The sequence below is a fragment of the Cupressus sempervirens genome, chromosome 5 (genome assembly GCF_028749045.1).
Source record: "Cupressus sempervirens isolate cs-2001-9-10 chromosome 5, ASM2874904v1, whole genome shotgun sequence".
Classification (NCBI taxonomy): Eukaryota; Viridiplantae; Streptophyta; class Pinopsida; order Cupressales; family Cupressaceae; genus Cupressus; species Cupressus sempervirens.
The window spans coordinates 113463226-113475750 of NC_143122.1; the positions used below are offsets into that span (position 1 = coordinate 113463226).

General features: G+C 33.6%; 2 pseudogenes; one reads left to right on the forward strand and one right to left on the reverse strand.

Annotated features, from left to right (window-relative positions):
• Positions 1 to 5638: 5638 nt before the first annotated feature.
• LOC149554778 (glycine dehydrogenase (decarboxylating), mitochondrial pseudogene) lies at positions 5639 to 7517 on the reverse strand (annotated as a pseudogene).
• A 1278-nt stretch (positions 7518 to 8795) lies between these two features.
• LOC149554779 (auxin-induced protein PCNT115-like) overlaps positions 8796 to 12525 on the forward strand; it is a 274932-nt pseudogene continuing 271202 nt past the window's right edge.

A 12525-nucleotide genomic window follows, 5' to 3' on the forward strand; every position in this document is an offset into this window, starting at 1 on the left:
TCTTTGCGTATGTGAATATGAGCAAATGTGAGTATGAATTCTAGCAACAATTAGATGCAAATTCTCATTCAACCTTTCAAAATAGACTGTCCTGGGATTCATCAACGGTTGAGATCGATTTCAGTCAATGTTCAGAATTAAAGGTGAAGTTCAATCATAAAGGGAGATTTCTAAATTAAAGGGAGTTAACAGATTTAATTTGAGTGAAATAAAGAGTTAACTAATTCAATTTGAGTAGTTTGATCTTTGCGTATATGAATATGAGCAAATGTGAGTATGAATTCCAGCAACAATTCAATGCAAATTCTCATTCAACCTTTCAAAATGAAGAGATGAGGGTCTCTTAAATAGACTTTACTGGAATTCATCAACGATTGAGATCGATTTCAATCAACGGTCAGGATGAAAGGTGAAGTTCAGTCATAAAGGGATATTTTCAAATTAAAGGTAGTTAACAGATTTAATTTGAGTAAAATAAGGAATTAACTGATTAAATTTGAGTAGAAAAAAGAGTGAAATGATTTAACTCATTTTTTATCAATACTGAACTGAAAACTTTCATTTTTGAACTGAAGAGAGATTTTTTTGAGATATTTAATTTAATAAAATGAGATATACTCTCATAATTACTTTTTCTATTTAATTAAATAATCTTTAATTAATTAGAAACACTTTTCTTATTTAATTAAATAACTTCATTTAATTAATTAGGAATGGCTTCTCATTTAATTAAATAACTTTGTTTAATTAATTAGAATTAATTACTCCATTTATTTAAATAATTTTGTTTAATTATTTCAAAATTCTTTTCGAAATTAGTTAACTCAATTCAATCATGGTTAAATCTGGTGAACTTTTAGTCAAACTTGATCTTTGCATATGTGAATATGAGCAAATGTGAGTATGAATTCCAACAACAATTCGATGCAAATTCTCATTCAACCTTTCAAAATGAAGAGATGAGGGTCACTTAAATAGACTTTCTTGGAATTCATCAACAGTTGAGATCGATTTCAATAAACGGTCAGGATTAAAGGTGAAGTTCAATCATAAAGGGAGATTATCAAATTAAAGGGAGTTAACGGATTTAATTTGAGTAAAAGAAGGAGTTAACTACTTATATTTGAGTAGAAAAGGGAGTCTACCGATTTAACTCATTTTTTATATTTAGTGAACTGAAAATTTCTCTTTTTGCACTGAAGAGAGATTTTGCTGAGATATTTAATTTAATAAAATGAGATATGCTCTCATAATTACCTTTTCTATTTAATTAAATAATCTTTAATTAATTAGAGACACTTTTCTTATTTAATTAAATAACTTCATTTAATTAGTTAGGAATGGCTTCTCATTTAATTAAATAACTTTGTTTAATTAATTAGAAGTAAGTACTCCATTTAATTAAATAATTTTGTTTAATTATTTCAAAATTTCTTTTCAAAACTAGTCAACTCAAGTCAACCGTGGTTAACTATGGTCAACTTTTGGTCAAACTTGATCTTTGCATATGTGAATATGAGCAAATGTGACACTAGTACATTTGAGACCATTTTTCGGCCATTATTGGTCGAAAATTATACCCAATTTTTGACCAAACTTCGACAAACTTCGACCAACCCATTGGTCGAAATTTTTCCTGTCAAAATTTTGACTAGCCTTCTAGTTGGTCAAAATTTTGACCAATACATTGGTCGAAAAACCTCCATAGCCATGGTGCAAGTTCTGTCGAGAATTGGTCAAAATTTTAACCAATGAAGGTAAAAAATTTCGACCAATAAAGGTAGAAATTTTGACCAATGAAGGTCAAAAACTTTTGACCAATGAAGGTAAAAAATTTCAACCAATAAAGGTAGAAATTTTGAGCAATGAAGGTCAAAAATTTTGACCAATGAAGGTAGAAATTTTGACCAATGAAGGTAGAAATTTCTACCAACAGGTAGGTGTAAAATTTTTTTCAGGCATTCTATAAAATAGTCACATGCCTTGCATATGATATGACATTTTGCATGCATCCTGCACTCTCTCATCCGACTGATGATGGATTATGGAGAGTGATCTGAAACCATGATGCTAAAAAACACACACAATTAAATCCAAAATGAACTTGCATTACAAATGGATTGTGGAAATCTAATATTGTTAATTTTTCATACATGTCTACTAGGACAAATATATGTTTAAGTTGTGATTGTCCTGGTAGACATGCATGCAATTTTACCAATATCAGATTTCCACAATCCATTTTTAGTGCAAGTTCATTTTGGATTTGATTGTGTGTTTTTTAGCATCATGGTTTTAGATCACTCTACGTAATCCATCATTAGCCGGATGAGAGAGAGTGCAAGATGCATGCAAAATGTCATATCATACGTAAGGAATGTGAACTATTTTATAGAATGCCTGAAAAACACTGATAGTAACTAATATGAAAAATATATAATTAGTTATATGATTGAGACAAATCATGTACCAGTGAGTTGGTCAAAATTTTGACTAGATAAATTTTGACCAATGGGTTGGTCAAATTTGGTCAAAAATTCGGTCAAAAATTTGATCAATGAAGTTAAAAAAATGAACCCAAATGCACTAGTGCAAGTATGCTCACCAAGTTGACTCTTTGAGTTCGATGATCAAGTCACCCCACCAAAGTGCCTCATCAAGGTCATTCTTTAGGTCCGCTCATCGAGCTTGCTCACCAAGTCAGCTCGCCATGTCACGTCTCTAAGTGGCCTTGCTAAGTCGGCTCGCCAACTTGCCCCACCAAGTTGCCACTTTAAGCCCACTCACCATGTTAGATCGCTAGGTCGGATCCCCAAGTCAGCTCGCCAAGCTGACAATTGAAGTACGCTCACCAAGTCCATTTCTAATTCGTTGTATATAGATTAAAATAGGAATACATCTACTAAGAAAAATACAAATCACTCAACAAATTTGAATGTGGTAGAAGAGTGATCAACAACACAGTGAATCGAGTCTATAGGTTTGTGGCATTGACGACACTTGCTAGTTTGAGAAGAGATTCAAAAGGAGGCCTGGTTGAGGATGCATTTCAACAACAAGCAAGAGCGAAGACATGATGCATGCATCACTCTGATGAAAAGACTAGCAACGAATAACATGCAAACATATGCTTATTTTATAAACTTTAATGAAATCTATTTTCTCCTGATCAAATCAAAAGACTGCAAGACATCACTCAAGGCATTCACATCATGATCTTAGCCAAATTATAGGAAGTCATTGTAATCAAATTACTTTCTTTCAATATAATGGGAGGAATCTCCTTTCACAGCAATTCACCAAAAACAAAAAACTCAAAACATGTAGAAAACAAAAAGTAGAGAATGTCATTTAAAGAACTTTTCCAGTGTGCTGAAGAAAGCTGGTAGGCAATACGGTACAGAACTAGATTAAACATATACCCACCATTTTAATCTCAAACAAGACATCCACTAAATTGTTATCCTATTTTAAAACAAAATCAAGATTCATGAAACTACCAATTTAAAAGGTTCATAGTGCATTCTATCCATTAAGCAAAGTGCAACTTGAGATAAAATTGTTTGAAAAGTAACCTTCCAGAACATGTGTAAAATGAAACGTATACTTTCTGCCAAGTTTGGATCAGGGATGTTCTATTTCTAGATGAAGAGGTTTTGCAAGTCTAAAATAAAACTACAGCTCCAAAATCAATGACAATTTTTTTGTTTATAGTGTTACTGCTGCCACAGACATAGCAAAGATACATAAGAATATGCCCACTATTTAGAAACATCAGACAGTAAGACACGAGATCTTGAAGGGAAAAGAAGAGGAGGTTTATAGAATTAAAATTACAATTAACAAAAAAAATCATTTTGGCATATATGTGAAAAAGGAAAACTCGCACAGTCTAAGCCAAGGATAAATTTCATTTTAATTTCAGGCTAGGCATAAAATGCATTCACCAAGCACAAATGATTAAATAATATCTGGAGCAAGTCTTGATCTATTTCTCTAAATTTAATAAAATTTGATAAAATTTGATAAAATTTGAACCCATCATCCAAAGAAGAGTCTTGCTTATCAACATGATGTACTTGGAGATTACCATTATCTCTACTTGTCTGATAAAAATATCGGGCAAGCTTCAGACCCAATAAGAAATAATCATCCCAAGCCTCAGCAATTCTACCAAAAAGATCTCTGTGCGCACACAACAAAGCCAACAAGACAGAAAAGTTCTTTCCAAACACTTTATGGCATAATGTAACAAGGGAAGGAAAGTTTTCCACTATTTCCTCTAGCGTTGCAGATCTTATGGAGGATGCAAATGCAGTTGCTGCACCAGATTTCCTCTCACAATCTATATTCTCTACAAGTGACAGCACTTGGAAAAGAGATCGTTGAATAGTAGGATTGCCTTTTCCCAAAAAGTGAGTATCTATTGATTCCAAACTGGATCTCACTTGCTCTTTGGATAATATGCCTTGGGAAAAATGAAGCAAACTTCTCAATGGACTCCATTCACAAAGAAAATCTTTTGAACCATGATCGGATTGATATACTTGATTGATTTTTGGAAGCAAAGTAGTCACAATTGTGAAAGATAATGACCTTGAATTAGCCTGTGAGAGGAAATATCCACTTGTCAACATAAGGATCTAAATTCAAACTCAGAATGAACTATATGAGGAAGAACAGATCCACACTTGAGCCTGCAAAAGAAAGTTCATCACACTAGCCACATAGAATGAAATCATTGTTCGGTGGGAAAGCTTCTGACTTTTGGAACTTGACTCGACAACTCGAAGGCACTTTTGCAAGACACAGATCACAAGAGGGCTAAAATGTGGAGGTGAAAGATCTGCATAATTTTTAATGAGTAAGTTATTAATAAAGAATAAAAGAGTAAATGAACAGACAAGAAACTTTATTATATAGGCCCAACTAATAATTTTCACTTTTCAGAATGAAATTGTGGTTAGTGTCAGACATCTGTTTTCCATAATTCATTGTGCATCAGCAACTACTCATCAAAGGCTAAGAAAACCATGTAGTGTTTGGAACTAGGCTATAATTTTCTTCAAGTCAAAGGGATGAAATCATTTGAAAGAAAAAAATATTTTTTTAATAAAAATATAATTAGTGCTATAGTTAAACCCAAGACAGATAAGTCATTCTATGATTCTAGATATTTTCCAATAAAAGAAATGGACAGACATGAAATGGACTGTCCACTCTAATTTGTGGAAGCTCCCCTGACAGTGCATTTGAAATATCTATAGGTAACTCCAAAATTAAGTTGTGGGATCATATCAATGGTTGTTAGTCAAAATTTTCTCTTGAATAGGGTTGTGAGGATATTTTGTCAGCATTTGGTTCCTAATTTACTCAAGAATTGGGGTCTGATAATATTGTCTTACAAATTGTTTATTTTACAATGGAGTTGTATCTTCTATTTTATTCCTGACTAATAGAAGTTTATCTGACCCTGAGATGATCAAATCCACTTGATAAATGTTAATCTCTCTTTAATTTTTGCACTATTTTCTATATTAGGAATAAGTCAATTCTTGAACTATCTAAAACTATTGATTGCCTTATGTTTCTTTTTATTCCTATCAGAGCCTTCATTCAACTCTATCTACCCTGCTTGTCATTCCAAAACATAAGGATTTATAATTTTTTCTCTATACACATTATTTTCCATCAAACTAGTATGTTTAATGTCCATTTTCCCATTCTCAATTTCCGTAATATCCCTTTTTATTGATATTGGTAGAATCATGGTTGAGCCCCATGGTGTTGTTGATATCATATCAAGTGGTTGTGGATTCCCTTCAAGAGTAGTAATTCCATTTATTGGTACCAGAGGTTGTGATGGTAAAAATGGTGCCAAATGCTTCTTTACTCCTATAGGCCCCATACCAGAGTGTAGAATGTAGAATATCTTCTAAAGATTGAGATGGCATACATCCACTCCAATTCAACTCGAGCTATTAGTCCAACCTGCATATTCATGTTTGCACCATCCATGTACACTTGACTATCATTGTCATGAATGATTTAACATATCTTATTTAATACCCTCCTCATACACACCATGCATTGAAGGATAGGTAATCATAAGTGCTACAAGGTTTCCTTATATTCCTCTACATCCTTCATTTTCTTTAGCAATAGTTCAAACAACAACAATTTTCATTCCGCATATTGTAGCACTTGTAGGATTCATTCTATGAGTTGAGACAATAATGATAGAAGTTTTGATGCCCATCTCCCCTTGCTTAACGATAAGCATATAACCTTTACAATATCAAGGAATGGAGCATCCTCAACATTAATAGTGCCTAATTTCTTTAATCCACTAATAAATTCTCCCGCCAAACCATGTACACATTCTACATTTTTTTTCAATCCTGTCAGACCATGATAGATTGCATACATAGAAGATATTGTAGGAGTTGAGGAAAGCCAACTCCGAAGACGCCCAAAATCACCTGCATGCTAAACCTGTCAAAGAGAAGCCAAGAAAGGGGAGGAGCATGGAGCAAGGGCAAAAACCCTAAACGGACATGAGAGACACCATGAATGCAAACACAAGAAGAAATGTATTTACAATAAGAAATGATGTGATGTTGTGATATTACAATGAGAGAGAGCCCGAATATAAAGAGCTCCAGGAAGCTTGTAGAACAAGCTGGAAGGAGGTAGAGGACAAAAATGACAACTCAGCACATATCCACAAAAAGTGGAATATGCTAAAAAGGAGCAAACTCCCGAGTTGTCAACAACTAACCACTACATGCATTAAATACAAAAGTATTAAATAAATGCATGACCTAAGTAAGATTAAGCAATAGAATAAATAATTAGATATTAATTATTTACTATAACAGATATATTGTAATTAATGCATGTATCATGTAGATATTTCTAGTGGCATTATCTTGCCTGATGTGTTGCTCCCTTGTCTACATTTCCATCCTTAGCACAAGATTCCTATGGGAATCCACATTAACTCCAATAATCCTACCAGGCATCATTCATTTTTACTCTTAAGATGTAACTAAGCAATATAAATGAGGGGCCCCCATAGTCCAGGGGGTTACCAAATCTTTGAGAAGACCCAAAGATGATATCCACCCCAAATTCCTCAGGAGGCTTCAGTATTGTTAGTGTAGAAAAATTAGAGGCCATGACAACCTTCACACCATTAGCATGAACATTCTTAACAAAATAAGAGTAATCAATAACTTCCCTCTCTATCCTAGGGTGCTAAACAAGCACCCCACAAACATCCTTCGAACTATAATCAAAGTACTTTAGATCAGATTTCATGACATTCAACCCCAACCAACCTACCCTTATCTGGCACACATCAAATGTCTAAGGATGAGAGTTACTAAAAATGATAGAAGTCTTCTTATTATCTTTGGTTATATCATTACATATCACAATAGCCTCAAAACTAGCAGTGGCCTCGTCCAAAAGAAAATCATTTGACATGGGAGCCCAGTAAGATCTAATATCATGTTCTAGTGATTCAAAAAAGATTCTAGTATATCATGGAAACCATGTTAGGAGGGGACAAGGGATGACGATGAGGCTGAAACCTACGATAAATTATACTCTATTAAAAGTATTAACTTATTACTATGAAAAGAAACATTTCACTTAACAAAAACTAATATATCAAGTACCTCCATTTGAAGAAAAATTATCACTTGTTGCTCGAACATCATGGATACTTAATTGATGAGTAAGTCTTGACAATAAAGATGCCTATTTTTTGAATCTCTCACGTTTCCTTTTTGCATTCTGATCTTCTTGGAGAAGTTCTTCAATCTTTGCTGTACTCTAAGAGCTGTTTGAAGTAGAATTGAAAAATAATATATGAGGAACACAGAAAACAAATATAACTAGTACCATGGCCATGTTAGCCACATGTAATTAACCTTCACCTGACAGAGCTATAAAGTTGAGTCAGCATTTCCTCTTTGGCTTTCTCAACTTGGCAGAGCACCACAGCCGGTCAATCATTGAAGGACAAGTTAATACTCATGAGAACCATATAGAAGAACGCCTATTTCTGTAGTGCTTTAATGCAAGGATGTTCTAAGGTTCTTACTTTGGGTACATTTGCAGCAAGACTATTCAGAACAACTTCCACATAACCACATACTTCCTGAGACATCAACCTCAACTCCTCCTCTGGATCAACTGGTCACCTGGCCATTGTATCCTAATTACAAAGAACATGAATAAACTAAACATTAGCTTTGCATTAGTATTTAATTTGTGTCTTGTTAGATAAATTAAGATGCATCATGATCAATCAACCTTACAGAAGGAAAAAAGCATTCCTAGCATTTTCATGAAATAATTAAGAGAAAACCAACAAAAATGTTTTTTACCACATTACATAAGTTTGTTTTAAGAATGCAAACTATAAAGCGTAGAGCTAATACAATTTTATTGTAAAGCAACTATGAGAAATAAATTGGCACATTGTTGAAAAGTCATGTGAGCTCCATATGAATGGATATTCCTAATAGTATATGAGTTTGTGTCTCATCTCACATTCAAACTTAGTGACCTTCATTACCTAAGTTGAATTCCTTCTAAAAGGTAGCAACTAAGAGATAAAAAGATTTGTATGGTTGATAATTGACAATAGTTCCATAGGGTAGACTAAAGGGGAATCTGTTTGTCCTTCTCACATTCAAACTAAGGTTTTGCATATCATCTCCACAGTTGAGTCATTGTCTTTACCTTCGAAATTCCCCTAACCCATGGACTTACTTGGAGTAATGTGCACGTTTTTCAGGCTAGAAATCCTACTTCCAATGCAAGAGGACTTCTCTGAAGGTAAGTTCAACATTTTGGACATGGGCACTAGAGCTGAGATACTATGTTCCCAGCTTGACTTTTGACTGTATGAAATGATTCTTGAGACAATTTGGCTTAGAATCAAAGAGAAAATTGGGACTTGAATTAGAGTTGATAGTCTTGTTTCTGGCACGGGCATCCTTGAACCTGAGGAGGAGCATCTTGGCAGTCTCTTTGCCCCTCAAAAGGTAGGTTGCTTCATCCTTTGCAAGTGAACAGTATCACCACAATTTTTTGTAAGTGTCTCTAATAGCTGCAAAAATAACCAGGCAAATATTAAATCAAAGTTATACATCAAAGTCAATCATAAATGAATTCTTACTATAGTAAATTTTTTGCACTCAGAATTCAACCAAATATCTCAGTAATGATAACTTAAAATAAATCAAAATGTATATAGAAATTTATAATATTATTCAATACTAACCATCAGAGAAAGAATTTGGATCTTAGGATTCTTATTGGCAATGTGTTTCTTAATTGCTTTGATTACTTCCTTTGCTTGTCTGTTCCAACACAATCATATTGACCAATATAGACCCTTCATTACTATCACCATATCCAAATGTCCATTTATAAGAAAGAATTTAGAAGACAGAGTTGTTAACCTGCTTTATAAAAACCATACCAACATCTCTTATGCGAACTCTATTCATATAACAAAGATGGGATTACATTCTCTGAACATGGACTACTATTAATGCATAATACAGAGAAACTACCAATCAAATAATGTCAAATTGGATTTACAAAAGAGGATAACAGTGTATCAATATTTGCAAAGCATAATCAAGAAATCTTAACCTAAGGTGGATTAAAGAAATTTAGCATGATTCTATGCCTTGTAACTCAGAGATGAAGGTATTTCCAAATATTTTGTATGAATTCTCATGTTAGACAAAAGATTATACAAATACATCTTATAAATATAGCCAAGATAGAATATATGACAAAAGGAGTAAGATTTCTTTGTGTCATTCAAGGTTCTTGGATAGGCAGAATGAATAAAACGAAATGCTTGCATTTCCTTAAAAATTCTTGAAATCCATGTTTGATTGTGACTACCATACATGTTGATCTGAGCATGCCTGGCTCCTAGTTACTGCTATGATATAGTTTAAGATTACTGCTATAACTGATAAGTGGTGATGTAGATGAGCAAATTTGGATAACAGTTTCTATATGTTAGGTGTCGAGAAGCTTCACTTTACAATTTAAAAAATGGTTCTACCATACATGCTGTTTTATTTGGTGTCATCTTGGAAAACATTGGATCATTCATGTAAACAAACCTAACAAGCTCTCTTGTGTGTTTATACTTAAGTTCTAACGTTTCTTTTCCAGCCTACACTAGAAGACTCTTCTGAAAAGTAATTCAACATTATAACATAATTATGAGTTGCGGAAGCATCAACTGTACCAAATCCTTACATAGCTGAAAACTATATAACCCATCACTGAAAAGTGATCAATATTACTCAAAAGATGCATTTGTTAAAACCATTGATTGATCAAAAGATGCACATCTTGTTTCCAACTCGTACTGTTTCCATTTCTTAATCTATTAATTCTTTGAGCTTGATTGTTCTAACACCGTGCATAATGCTTTTATTGTTCCTTCCTAAATAGGCTCTGAAAGGTATCAGAGAGAAGGTGCATATTGTAACTAAGTTTGGATTGACTTGGAGTAATGGCGAATTTGGTGTTAAGGGAGATCCTGCATATGTCAGGGCTGCCTGTGAAGCAAGCCTCAAGAGGCTTGATATATACTATATTGATCTTTATTACCAGCACAGGGTGGATATTATTGTACCCATAGAAGCTACTATAAGTCTTCGGATTCCAAATCCTTAACCTTGCACCAAAATACTATTTTGTCATGGCGCTGTAAGTTTTAAGATTCAAAATCTGTACTACTGTGATAGGTTTTTTATTTTTATTTTATTTATAAAATTTTGGGCAATGGTTTTTCTCCAAAAACTACATAGTTGAATCTTGAATTTGATTTGATGTGAGAAATATATTTTACATATCAATTCTTGAGATTGGTAAGTATGAAATATTTTCTATAGCAAGTCAAATTGTGATTTTACTACAAGGATTCAACTGTGTGGTTTTCTAGTGAGACACATTGACACAAGTTATTTTAATAGTGGTTCACAAGAACTCATTTTTCATAAGAATGAATGGAACACATAGTACTCATTACATTTAGATGATGCTCATAAGGTGAAGCATTAAGCCTTTCCAGAAGGTCACTAAGTGCAATACTACTCCAACTTATTGTCATGAGAGATGAGTTCTTATGAAGCTAATGTAACATGAGTCAATGAATTTTTCTCAGAAACAACAAAATCAAAATTTCAAACCTCTAATTTCACTAGAAAATGTTTGTCTAATAATCAAGGTTGTATGGCTTTGGAGGGCAAGATTGTATCCCTCTGGCTCTTTACCGACACCTAAGAAAACATAAGAAATCTGATAACAAGCAAATCAGTTTTCCTTTTATATAGATGGGTGAACTGAAGAAGTTGGTAGAAGAGGGAAATATAAAATATGTGGGTTTGTTTGAAGCCTCTGCTTCAACAATCCGTAGGGCCCATGCAGTGCATCCAATCACTGTTGTGCAGCTTGAATGGTCTCTCTAGAGTAGGGATTCTGAGGCCCAAATTATTCCCACCTCTAGGTAAACGTTGTGACGATATAATACCTCAACAGTCAGTGATTCAATGTTTACTTTATAGATTGCAGAGAACCGAGAATAAATATTTGTGAATTGGGTTCACAGTATATACAAAAAGTTGAAGCTTTTAATAACATTTTTTTTAAAACTTTGTTCCATTTGAACTTAGATAAGAAATACAAGCTTACTTATATTTATTTTATTTCATATTATTCCATTCATAGGGAGTTGGGGATTGGGATTGTTCCATACAGTCCTTTAGGCATGGGTTTCTTCAGCATAGGAGGAAAACTTCTTCAAAGTGTGACAAATAATGACTTCATAAGGTAAAGGATAGGATTTTTTTTTTCCATTTAATAATTGTACCATTTTAAAGATGATATGATGTTGAGTTCAAACATTGAGACTGAACAGCAAAGTAAAATCTAAACAACAATCTACATGACAAGACTGACAATAAAGGTGAAAATTAATTTGATTTGATTTTGTCATTGTTGATTGTTTCATATCATAATAATTGATCTGTTAAACAGGGGAATCCAAGGTTTTAAGGTGAGAATCTTGAGCGGAACCAAGATCTATTACTAAAGCTAAGTAAGATCAGTTTAAGAAAAGGGTGTAGCCCAAGCCAGGTTGCTCTTGCATGGGTTCAAGACTAGGGAAATGATGTTGTGCCCATTCCTGGAACCACCAAGATGAAGAACCTGGATGATAATATCTTCTCTCTCAAGAACATTGACAGCAGATGACATGAATGAAATCAAAGCCATCTTTCCTGTAGATGCTGCAGCTGGAGACCGACACAGAGCTGTTGATTTGCAATTGACCTGAATAAATTCAGAAACACCCCCATACAACACTCTCCATTGAATTAAAGCACGTAAATGTTTGTGTTCCAGAGCAGAACATTTGCAATTGAGCTAGATGAATAAAGGGCTTTGAAGAGTTAGCAGCGTTAAAAAAAAAAG